Raw genomic sequence first — 12,420 nt, 5'->3', positions numbered from 1 at the left:
TCCATCTCCTCCCTCTCTTTATCTCTCTGTCACCTTTTCTCTATCTCTGTCTCTCTGTGTCTCTCTCTCTCTCGCTCCTCTCTTTCTCTGTCTCTCTCCCTCTCTCTCTCTGTATGTCTGTCGGTCTCTTTCTTTCTCTCTGTCTCTCTGTCTTCCCCTCTCTCTCTATCCCCTGCTTCTGACTTTCTCCCTGTCTCTCTCTCTCCCTCTCTCTCTCTCTGTTTCCTCTTTTTCTCTCTGTCTCTCCCTCTCTTTCTTTCTCTCTCTATCCCTCCTTGCTCTGTCTCTCTCCCTTTCTGTCTCCCTCTCTCTCTCTCTGTGTCTCTCCCTCGCTTACTCTCTCTCTCTGTATCCCCCCTCTCTCTGTCCCCTCTCTCTCTGTCCCTCTCTTTCTCAATCTCCCTCTGTCTCCCTCTCTCTCTCTCTATCCCCCTCTTTCTTTCTCAGTCTCCCTCTCTCTCTCTCTATCCCTCTATCCACCTCCACCCCACCTCTCCCTCTCTGTTTCCCCCTCTCTCTCTATCCCCCTCTCTCTCTATCCCTCTCTATCCCTCTCGCTCTCTCTATCCCTCTCTCTCTCCCCCCTCTCTCTTTATCCCCTCTCTCTCTCTCTTTTCCTCTCTTTCTCTCTATCCTCGTCTCTCCCTCTCTCTGTCTCTCCCTCTCTCCGTCTCCTCTTTTTCTCTCTGTCTCTCTCCCTCTGGCTCTTTCTCTCTCTCTCTATCCTCGTCTCTCTCTCTATCCACCCTCTCTATCCTCGTCTCTCTCTCTATCCACCCTCTCTATCCTCGTCTCTCTCTCTATACCCTGCCTCTGTCTTTCTTCATGTCTCTCTCTCCCTGTCTCTCTGCCTCTCTTTCTCTCTTTCACTCTCTCTTTGTCTCTCTGTCTCCTCTCTTTTTCTCTCTGTCTCCCTCCCTCTCTCTGTCTGTCTCCCTCCCTCTCTCTGTCTGTCTCCCTCCCTCTCTCTGTCTGTCTCCCTCCCTCTCTTGCTCTTTCTCTCTCTCTCTCTCCCTCTCTCTCCCTCTTTCTCTCTCTGTCTCCCTCGTTTTTTCTCTCTCTCTCCCTCGCTTTCTCTCTTTATCCCCCCTCTCTTTATCCTCTCTCTGTCTCTCTTTCTCAATCTACTTCTCTCTCTATCCCCCCCTCTTCCTCAGTCTCCCTCTCTCTCCCTCTTTCTCTCTATGCACCCACCACTCAGCCTCTCTCTCTCTCTCTGTTTCCCTCTCCCTTTCCCTCTTCCCCATCTCTCTTTCCCTCTCTCTGTTTCACTCTCTGTCTCTCTCCCCCTCTCTTTCTCTCTCTCCCTCTCTCATTATGTCTCTTTCTCTCTGCCACTCTCTCTCTTCCCCTCTCTTTCTTTCTCCCCTCTGTCTCTCCATAGTCACTTTCTCCTCTCGCTTTTTCTCTCCTCTTCTTTCTCCCCTTCTCTCCCCTCTCTGTCTCCCTCTCTACCCTCCCCCTCTCGCTCTCTGTCCCTCTCTACCCTCCCGACTCTCACTCTCTCTTTCTCTCTCTCTCTCTTTCTCTCTCTATCACCTTCTCTCTCTGTCTCTCTGCCTCTCTATTTCACTTTCCCTCTCTCTCCCAGTCACTTTCTCTCTGTCTCTCTTCATCTCTCTCTATCTCTGTCTCTCTTTCCATCTGTCTTTCTCTCTCTCTCTATCCCCATCTCTCTCTCTCTCTATCACCTTTTCTCTATCTGTCTCTCTATCTATCCCCTTGTATGCCTGTCTTTCTCTCTCTCTCGCTCCTCTTTCACTCTCTTTGTCTCTCTCTTTCTTTCTCTCTCTCTGTCTCCCCCTCTCTTTCTATCCCCTCTCTTTTTCTCTCTCCCTCTATCCCCCTCTCTCTTTCTATCCCCCTCTCTCTATCCCCTGCCTCTGACTTTCTCCCTGTCTCTCTCACTCCCTCTCTTTCTCTCTATCCCTCCTCTTTCTCTCTATCCCTCCTCACTCTGTCTCTCTCCCTCTCTCTCTACCTCTTTCTCTCTCTCTGTCTCTCCCTCGCCGTCTCTCTCTCTGTCTCTCTCTCTTTATCCCCCCTCTATCCACCCTCTCTCTGTCCTTCTCTTTCTCAGTGTCCCTCTCTCTATATCCACCCCCACCCCACCTCTCCCTCTCTGTTTTCCCCTCTCTCTCTCTTTCTATTTCCCCCTCTCTGTTTCCCCCTCTCTCTCTCTCTATTTCCCCCCTCTCTGTTTCCCCCTCTCTCTATTTCCCCCCTCTCTGTTTCCCCCTCTCTCTCTCTCTCTATTTCCCCTCTCTCTGTTTTCCCCTCTCTCTATTTCCCCTCTCTGTTTTCCCCCCTCTCTCTCTCTATTTCCCCTCTCTGTTTCCCCCTCTCTGTTTCCCCCTCTCTCTCTATTTCCCCTCTCTGTTTCCCCCTCTCTGTTTTCCCCTCTCTCTCTCTGTTTTCCCCTCTCTCACTCTATTTCCCCTCTCTGTTTCCCCCTCTCTGTTTCCCCCTCTCTGTTTCCCCCTCTCTGTTTCCCCCTCTCTCTATTTCCCCTCTCTATTTCCCCCTCTCTGTTTTCCCCTCTCTCTCTCTGTTTTCCCCTCTCTCTCTCTATTTCCCCCTCTCTGTTTCCCCCTCTCTCTCTATTTCCCCCTCTCTGTTTCCCCCTCTCTATTTCCCCCTCTCTGTTTTCCCCTCTCTCTCTCTCTCTCTATTTCCCCCTCTCTGTTTCCCCCTCTCTCTCTCTCTCTCTCTGACAGGGTGCTAATACTGGAGTGGATGTAAACAATGATCAACATGGAACTGGAATCACCAACTGAGATGTGAAAAATGATCATGTTGGAATGTCTGGGTTATCAGAAGCAGAGTGAGCCCCCGGCCGGTCCCCCGGGAGAGAGTGAGCCCCCAGGAGAGAGAGTGAGCCCCCGCCGGACCCCCGGGAGAGAGAGAGTGAGCCCCCGGCCGGTCCCCCGGGAGAGAGAGAGTGAGCCCCCGCCGGACCCCCGGGAGAGAGAGTGAGCCCTCCGGGAGAGAGAGCGAGCCCCCCCCGGGAGAGAGCGAGCCCCCCCCGGGAGAGAGCGAGCCCCCCCGGGAGAGAGCGAGCCCCCCCCGGGAGAGAGCGAGCCCCCCCCGGGAGAGAGATAGCCCCCCCCGGGAGAGAGATAGCCCCCCCCGGGAGAGAGATAGCCCCCCCCGGGAGAGAGATAGCCCCCCCCGGGAGAGAGCGAGCCCCCCCCGGGAGAGAGCGAGCCCCCCCCGGGAGAGAGCGAGCCCCCCCCGGGAGAGAGCGAGCCCCCCCCGGGAGAGAGATAGCCCCCCCCCCCGGGAGAGAGCGAGCCCCCCCCGGGAGAGAGCGAGCCCCCCCCGGGAGAGAGTGAGCTTCTATCACTGGCCCGTGTGTGGGAGGGGATTCCAGTTGTGTTCACAGTTAGTGGAACATTTGCCCGTTCACAGTGGGGAGAGGCCGTTCCAGTGCTCGGTGTGTGAGGAGCAACTTTACACCTCCAGCAACCTGACATAGTATCAGCGGACTCACACCGGGGGAGAGACCGTTTCCGTGCAGCGAGTGTGAGCAGAGGTTTTACACACTCGCGGTCTGAGGAAGCACGGTGGCGAGAGATTTTGACCCACTCATACCGGGGAGAAGCTGGGCGAGGGCCGGATGTGTGAGAAGAGCTTCGGCACAGCGGGCAAACTCAACCAGCACTGGCGGATTCACAGTGGAGAGAAGCAAGTTATGTAAGAAAAGATTCTCCCAATCCAGTGAGCTGGCCCAGCATCAGAGACTCGCACCGGGGAGACACTGTTCTGATGCTCCTCATATCAGAAGACCTTCCGATATTATATAAGAACAGAAGAAATAGGAGCAGGAGTAGACCATACCGCCCCTCGAGCCTGCTCCACCATTCAATCAGATCATCGCTGATCTTTGACCCCAACTCCACTTTCCCACCCAATCCCCATATCTCTTGATTCCTTTAGTGTCCAAAAATCTATAGTTCTCAGCCTTGAATATACTCAATGACTGAGCATCCACAGCCCTCTGGGGTAGAGAATTCCAAAGATTCACAACCCTCTGAGTGAAGAAATTTTTCCTCATCTCGGCCCTAAATGGCCGACCCCTTATCCTGAGACTATGCCCCCTAGTTCTAGACTCTCCAGCCAGGGAAAACAGCCTCTCAGCATCGACCCTGTCAAACCCCCTCAAAATCTTACACCTCTCATTCTTGTAAATTCCAGAGAGTATAGACCCATTCCACTCAATCTCTCCTCATAGGACAACACTCTCATCCCAGGAATCAATCTGGTGAACCTTCGTTGCACCCCCTCTAAGGCAAATATATCCTTCCTTAGGTAAGGAGATCAAAAATAAACACAATACCCCAGGTGAGGTCTCATCATTGAGTCATAGAATCATAGAAACTTATGGCTCAGAAGGAGGCCATTCTACCCCAGTTTGTGCTGGCCGAGAAAGAGCTATCCAGCCTAATCCCACTTTCCAGCACTTGGTCCGAATCCCTGTAGGTTACAGCACTTCAGGTGCACATCCAAGTACTTTTTAAATGAGTTGAGGGTTTCTGCCTCTCCCACCCTGTCAGGCAGTGAGTTCCAGACCCCCACCACCCTCTGGGTGAAAATATTTCTCCTCAGCTCCCGTCTAATCCTTCTACCAATTACTTTAAATCTATGTCCCCTGGTTATTGACCACTCTGCTAAGGGAAATAGGTCCTTCCTATCCACTCTATCTAGGCCCCTCATAATTTTATACACGTCAATTAAATTCCCCCTCAGCCTCCTCTGTTCCAAAGAGAATAACCCCAGTCTATCCAATCTTTCCTCATAGCTAAAGTTCTCGAGTCCTGGCAACATCCTCGTAAATCTCCTCTGTATCCTCTCCAGAGCAATCACATCTTTCCTGTAATGTGGTGACCAGAACTGTACTCAGTACTCAAGCTGTGGGCAACGCACTTTAGGAAAGATGTGAAGGCCTTAGACAGGGTGCAAAAGAGATTTACTCAAATGATTCCAGGGATGAGGGACTTCAGTCTATCCACGTAACTAGAGAAGCTGGGGTTGTTCTCCTTGGAACAGAGACTGTTGCGAGGAGATTTGATAGAGGTGTTCAAAATCATGAAGGGTCCAGACAGAATAGATAGAGAGAAACTGTTCCCATTGGTGGAAGGGGCGAGAACCAGAGAACATAGATTTAAGGTGATTGGCAAAGGAACCAAAGGTGATATGAGGAAAAACCTTTTTTGCACAGCAAGTGGTTAGGATCTGGAATGCACTGCCCGAGGGGGTGGTGGAGGCAGATTCAATCATGGCCTTCAAAAGGGAACTGGATAAATACTTGAAGAGAAAAAATTTGCAGGGCTACGGGGATAGGGTGGGAGAGTGGGACTTGCTGGATTGCTCTTTCATAGAGCCGGTGTGGACTCGATGGGCCGAATGGCCTCCTTTCGTGCTGTAACCTTTCCATGATTCTATGAGCCTATGATAAAGGAAAGTATCCCATATGCCTTCTTAATCACCTTATCAACCTGTCCTGCTACCTTCAGGGATCTGTGGCCATGCACTCCAAGGTCCCTCACTTCCTCTACACCTCTCAGTATCCTCCCATTTATTGTGTATTCCCTTGCCTTGTTTGCCCTCCCCAAATGCATTACCTCACACTTAGAATCATAGAAATAGAATCATAGAAATGTTACAGCACGGAAGGAGGCCATTCAGCCCATCGAGTCTGCGCCAGTTCTATGCAAGAGCAATCCAGCTAGTCCCACTCTCCCGCCCCATCCCTGTAACCCGACAATTTTTTAAATTTCAAGTATTTATCCAGTTCCCTTTTGAAGGCCGTGATTGAATCTGCCTCCACCACCCTCTTCTTAATCTGACCCTTCCTGATATCCCCACTATCACTGAAGACTGTCTTCAGCCAATTCGATTCACTCCACGTGATAACAAGAAACGGCTGAGTGCACTGGATACAGCAAAGGCTATGGGCCCCGACAACATCCTGGCTGTAGTGCTGGAGACTTGTGCTCCAGGACTAGCTGCGCCTCTCGCCAAGCTGTTCCAGTACAGCTACAACACTGGCATCTACCCGACAATGTGGAAAATTGCCCAGGTATGTCCTGTCCACAAAAAGCAGGACAAATCCAATCCAGCCAATTACCGCCCCATCAGTCTACTCTCAATCATTAGCAAAGTGATGGAAGGTGTCGTCGACAGTGCTATCAAGCGGCACTTACTCACCAATAACCTGCTCACCGATGCTCAGTTTGGGTTCCGCCAGGACCACTCGGCTCCAGACCTCATTACAGCCTTGGTCCAAACATGGACAAAAGAGCTGAATTCCAGAGGTGAGGTGAGAGTGACTGCCCTTGACATCAAGGCAGCCTTTGACAGAGTGTGGCACCAAGGAGCCCTAGTAAAATTGAAATCAATGGGAATCGGGGGAAAACTCTCCAGTGGCTGGAGTCATACCTAGCACAAAGGAAGATGGTAGTGGTTGTTGGAGGCCAATCATCTCAGCCCCAGGGCATTGCTGCAAGAGTTCCTCAGGGCAGTGTCCTAGGCCCAACCATCTTCAGCTGCTTCATCAATGACCTTCCCTCCATCATAAGGTCAGAAATGGGGATGTTCGCTGATGATTTTACAGTGTTCAGTTCCATTCGCAACTCCTCAGATAATGAAGCTTCTTCAGATTGAATTCCATTTGCCACTCTTCTGCCCACCTGACCAGTCCATTGATATCTTCCTGCAGTCTACAGCTTTCCTCCTCACTATCAACCACACGGCCAATTTTTGTATCATCTTCAAACTTCTTAATAATGCCCCCTACATTTAAGTCTAAATCATTGATATATATATCACAAAAAGCAAGGGACCTCGTACTGAGCCCTGTGGAACCCCACTGGAATCAGCCTTCCAGTCACAATAACACCCATCGACCATTTCCCTTTGCTTCCTGCCATTGAGCCAATTTTGGATCCAATTTGCCACTTTCCCTTGGATCCCATGGGCTTTTACTTTTTTGACCAATCTGTCATGTGGGACCTTGTCAAAAGCCTTGCTAAAATCCATGTAGATTACATCAAATACGCTACCCTCATCGACCCTCCTTGTTACCTCCTCAAAAAATTCAATCAAGTTAGTCAGACACAACCTTCCCTTAACAAATCCGTGCTGACTGTCCTTGATTACTCCGTGCCTTTCCAAATCAAAGCCCTATTTAATTGCAGCAATACTTCCTTACTCTTATACTCCAACACCCTTGCAATAAAGGCCAACATACCATTTGCCTTCCTAATTGCTTGCTGTACCTGCATGTTAACTTTCTGTGATTCATGTACAAGGACACCCAAATGCCTTTGAATCCCAACATTTCTTAGTCTCTCACCTTTTAAAAAATATTCTGCTTTTCTATTCTTCATACCAAAGTGAACAATTTCACATTTCCTCACATTATACTCCATCTGCCACCTTCTCACCCATTCAGTTAACCTGTCGATATCTCTTTGCAGGCTCTTTGTGTCCTCCTCACAGCTTACTTTCCCACCTAGCTTTGTATCATCAGCAAACTTGGATACATTACACTCGGTCCCTTCATCTAAGTCATTAATATAGATTGTAAATAGCTGAGGCCCCAGCACTGATCCTTGCGGCACCCCACTGGTTACAGCCTGAGAATGACCCGTTTATCCCTACTCTCTGTTTTCTGTCCATTAACCAATCCTCTATCCATGCTAATATATTATCCCCAATCCCATGTGCCATTACCTTGTGTAACAACCTTTTATGTGGCACCTCATCGAATGCGTTTTGAAAATCCAAATATACGACATCCACTGGTTTCCCTTTATCTACCCTGCTAGTTACATCCTCAAAAAATGCTAATAAATTTGTCAAACACGATTTCCCTTCCATAAAACCCTGTTGACTCTGTCTAATCATATTATGATTTTCTAAGTGCCCTGTTACCACATCCTCAATGATAGATTCCAGCATTTTCCTGACGAGTGATGTCAGGCTAACTCGCCTGTGGTTCCCTGTGTTCTCTCTCCCTCCTTACTTGAATGTGACTCATTAAATATATTGAGACTTAACTAACATTATGTGTTAGCCCCATTTCACTCACCCCAAATTCCACTTCCAGGAACGCTGCCGAAGTCTTCCCTTCCTTCCCAAGCAAGGGGAACACTCCAGAATGCTGCTCACTTGGGGGCAGCAGTGGAGCTGGAATCTTCCTTTGTATGAGGAGGGGGAGTTCATTGGGAAAGGAACAAGGGTAAAGGAAGGAGAGCAAGAGAGGGGAGATAAAGGATAGAGGGCCGGAGGTGTGAGAGGGATGAGGGCACTGTCTTTAACTCCTCTGCTGAACCTCTCATGTTCTAGAAGAGCCGCTGTTCCACAGACCTTCCATTTAAACTGTCAATGAAAGCTGCCTGCTGAGAGTGGACTGGGCAGCGTCCTGATTAAACTTTCTCAGCTGCAGTAGACGTGCTGCCAAAATCCAAACTGAATTTATTAAGCACAGGCCAATCCCTATGGTCACCACAATGAAAAAAACAACGTCTTAGGAAAACTGGAACCGGCAATCAGGACTGACAGCCCGTCACTACTGTAGTGTCGAACACTTGGCCGCAGAGAGCTCACGTACAATGAAACCATGTCACACCTGGACATTCGCTAACGTCACTGGGTGGCGATTTCCCTTTGGAAAAAATGCAATTAACATGGACGACAATTCGATCCAGAGAACTCCCCCTCCTCATACTAAAAAAGATTCCAGCTCCTCTGCTGCCCCCAAGTGAGCAGCATTCTGGGAGTGAACCCCTTGAAACTTCCCCTCCTGACTGTGGAGCATATTGTGCCCGATAATCGGGGAATATCCCATTCAACTCACTCCCAGTAAAAGAAAATAATCGCTCTCGGTAACCTTTCTCCTATCCCTCTCTTCCTCTCTGACCTTTTGCCCGACCCTTCTCTCCCCCTTTCCCCTCTTCTCTTTCTCTCCCCCCCCCCACTTCTATTTGCCTCCACCTGTTCCCTCTTCCTATATCTCCCCTCTCTTGCTCTCCTTCCTTTACTCTTGTTCTTTTCCCAATCCCTGTCACCCTCACTTCCATCCCCATTCCACTCCCTATCCTCCTTTCTCTGTCCTTTCCCTTTCCCATCCTCTCCTCTCTCTCCACCCCTCCCCTCTCTCTCCACCCCTCCCCTCTCCTCTCTCCTCTCTCTCCACCCCTCCCCCTCTCTCTCCACCCCTCCCCTCTCCTCTCTCCCCTCTCTCCACCCACCACCCCTCCTCTCCCCTCTCTCCCTCCCCTCCTCCACCCACCCCTCCCCTCCTCTCTCTCCACCCACGCCCTCCCCTCTCCACCCACCTCTCCCCTCTCCTCTCTCTCCACCCCACCCCTCCCCTCTCCACCCACCTCTCCCTCGTCCTCTCCTCTCCACCCACCCCTCCCCCTCCACCCACCTCTCCCCTCTCCTCTCTCTCCACCCACCCCTCCCCGCTCCGCTCTCTCTCCACCCACCCCTCCCCTCTCCACCCACCTCTCCCCTCTCCTCTCCTCTCCCACCCACCCCTCCCCTCTCCTCTCTCTCCACCCACTCTTCGCCTCACACCCTCCCCACCGCACCCACCCCCTCCCCTCTCTCCACCCACCCCTCCCCTCCCCTCTCTCCACCCACCCCTCCCCTCCCCTCTCGTCTCCACCCACCCCTCCCCTCCCCTCTCTCTCCACCCACCCCTCCCCTCCTCTCTCTCTCCACCCACCCCTCCCCTCCCCTCTCTCCACCCACCCCTCCTCTCCCCTCTCTCCTCCCCTCTCCACCCACCCCTCCCCTCCTCTCTCTCCACCCACCCCTCCCCTCTCCACCCACCTCTCCCCTCTCCGCTCTCTCCACCCACCCCTCCCCTCCCCTCTCTCCACCCACCCCTCCCCTCCCCTCTCTCTCCACCCACTCCTCCCCTCCTCTCTCTCTCCACCCACCCCTCCCCTCCCCTCTCCACCCACCCCTCCTCTCCCCGCTCTCCTCCCCTCTCCACCCACCCCTCCCCTCCTCTCTCTCCACCCACCCCTCCCCTCTCCACCCACCTCTCCCCTCCTCTCTCTCCACCCACCCCCTCCCCTCCCCTCTCTCTCCACCCACTCTTCCCCTCACCCCTCCCCACCCACCCCACCCCTCCCCTCTCTCCACCCACCCTCCCCTCCCCTCTCTCCACCCACCCCACCCCTCCCCTCTCTCCACCCACCCCTCCCCTCCCCTCTCTCCCACCCCACCCCACCCCCTCCCCTCTCTCCACCCACCCCTCCCCTCCCCTCTCTCCACCCACCCCTCCCTCCCCTCTCTCTCCACCCACCCCCTCCCCTCCCCTCTCTCTCCACCCACCCCTCCCCTCCCCTCTCTCTCCACCCACCCCTCCCCTCCCCTCTCTCTCCACCCACCCCTCCCCTCCCCTCTCTCTCCCACCCCCTCCCCTCCCCTCTCCTCTCTCTCCACTCCTCCCCTCCCCTCTCTCTCCACCCACCCCTCCCCTCCCCTCTCCACCCACCCCTCCCCTCCCCTCTCTCTCCACCCACCCCTCCCCTCCCCTCTCTCTCCACCCACGCCCTCCCCTCCCGCTCTCTCTCCACCCACCCCTCCCCTCCCCTCTCTCTCCACCCCTCCCCTCCCTCTCCTCTCTCTCCACTCCTCCCCTCCCCTCCCTCTCCACCCACCCCTCCCCCTCCACTCTCTCCACCCACCCCTCCCCTCACCTCTCTCCCCCCCCCCTCTCCAACCCACCCCTCCCCTCTCTCCACCCACCCCTCCCCTCCCCCCTCTCCACCCTCCCCTCCCCTCTCTCCACCCACCCCTCCCCTCCCCTCTCTCCACCCACCCTCCCCTCCCCACTCTCCACCCACCCCTCCCCTCCCTCGTCTCCACCCACCCCTCCCCTCCCCTCTCTCCACCCACCCTCCCCTCCCCTCCCCTCTCTCTCCACCCTCCCTCCCCCTCTCTCTCCACCCTCACCTCCCCACTCCTCTCTCTCCACCCACCCTCCCTCCCCTCCCCTCCCCTCTCTCCACCCACCCCTCCCCTCCCCTCCCCTCTCCTCCCCTCCCCTCTCCTCCCCTCTCCTCTCTCTCCACCCACCCCCTCCCCTCCCCTCTCCTCCCCTCCCCTCTCCTCTCCTCTCTCTCCACCCACCCCTCCCCTCCCCTCCCCTCTCTCCACCACCCCTCCCCTCTCCCTCCTCTCTCTCCACCGACCCCTCCCCTCCCCTCCCCCACCCACCCCTCCCCTCCCCACCCACCCCTCCCCTCCCTCCCCACCCACCCCTCCCCTCCCCCTCCCCACCCACCCCTCCTCACCCCACCCTCCCCTCCCCTCTCTCTCCACCCACCCTCCCCTCCCCACCCTCTCTCTCCACCCACCCCTCCCCTCCCCACCCCTCTCTCTCCACCCACCCCTCCCCTCCCCTCCCCTCTCTCTCCCACCCACTCCTCCCCTCCCCTCCCCTCTCTCTCCACCCACCCCTCCCCCTTCCCTCTCCACCCTCCCCTCTCTCTCCACCCACCCCTCCCCACCCCACCCTCCCCTCTCCACCCCTCCCCTCTCCACCCACCCCTCCCCTCTCTCCACCCACCCCTCCCTCTCTCCACCCACCCTTCCCCTCTCTCCACCCACCCCTCCCCTCTCTCCACCCACCCTCCCCTCCCCTCTCTCCACCCCTCCCCCTCCCCTCTCTCCACCCACCCCTCCCCTCCCTCTCCTCCCTCTCCTCTCTCTCCACCCACCCCTTCCCCCTCCCCTCTCTCTCCACCCACCCCTCCCCTCCCCCTCCCCCACCCCTCCCCTCCCCTCACTCCCCACCCACCCCTCCCCTCCCCTCCCCTCACTCCCCACCCACCCCTCCCCTCCCCTCTCTCTCCACCCACCCCTCCCCTCCCCTCCCCTCCTCCTCTCTCTCCACCACCCCTCCCCTCCCCTCTCTCTCCACCCAACCCCTCCCCTCCCCTCCTCTCTCCACCCACCCCTCCCCTCCCCTCTCTCTCCACCCACCCCTCCCCTCCCCTCCCCTCTCCTCTCCACCCACCCCTCCCCTCCCCTCTCCTCTCCTCTCTCTCCACCCACCCCTCCCCTCCCGTCCCTCTCCACCACCCCTCCCTCCCCTCCCCCTCCCCCACCCCTCCCCTCCCCTCACTCCCCACCCACCCCTCCCCTCCCCTCCCCTCACTCCCCACCACCCCTCCCCTCCCTCCCCTCCCCTCCCCTCACTCCCCACCCACCCCCCTCCCCTCCCTCCCCTCTCTCTCCACCCACCCCTCCCCTCCCCTCTCTCTCACCCCACCCCCTCCCCTCTCTCTCCACCCACCCCTCCCCTCCCCTCCCCCCACCCCCACCCCTCCCCCTCCCCCACATTCCACAAAATTTAGTGCATGTGGCTAAAACGGTGTCACCGTGGCCATA

The sequence above is a fragment of the Heptranchias perlo genome, unplaced genomic scaffold (assembly GCF_035084215.1).
Source record: "Heptranchias perlo isolate sHepPer1 unplaced genomic scaffold, sHepPer1.hap1 HAP1_SCAFFOLD_141, whole genome shotgun sequence".
Lineage (NCBI taxonomy): Eukaryota > Metazoa > Chordata > Chondrichthyes > Hexanchiformes > Hexanchidae > Heptranchias > Heptranchias perlo.
Note: the sequence above shows the minus strand (reverse complement) of the source record.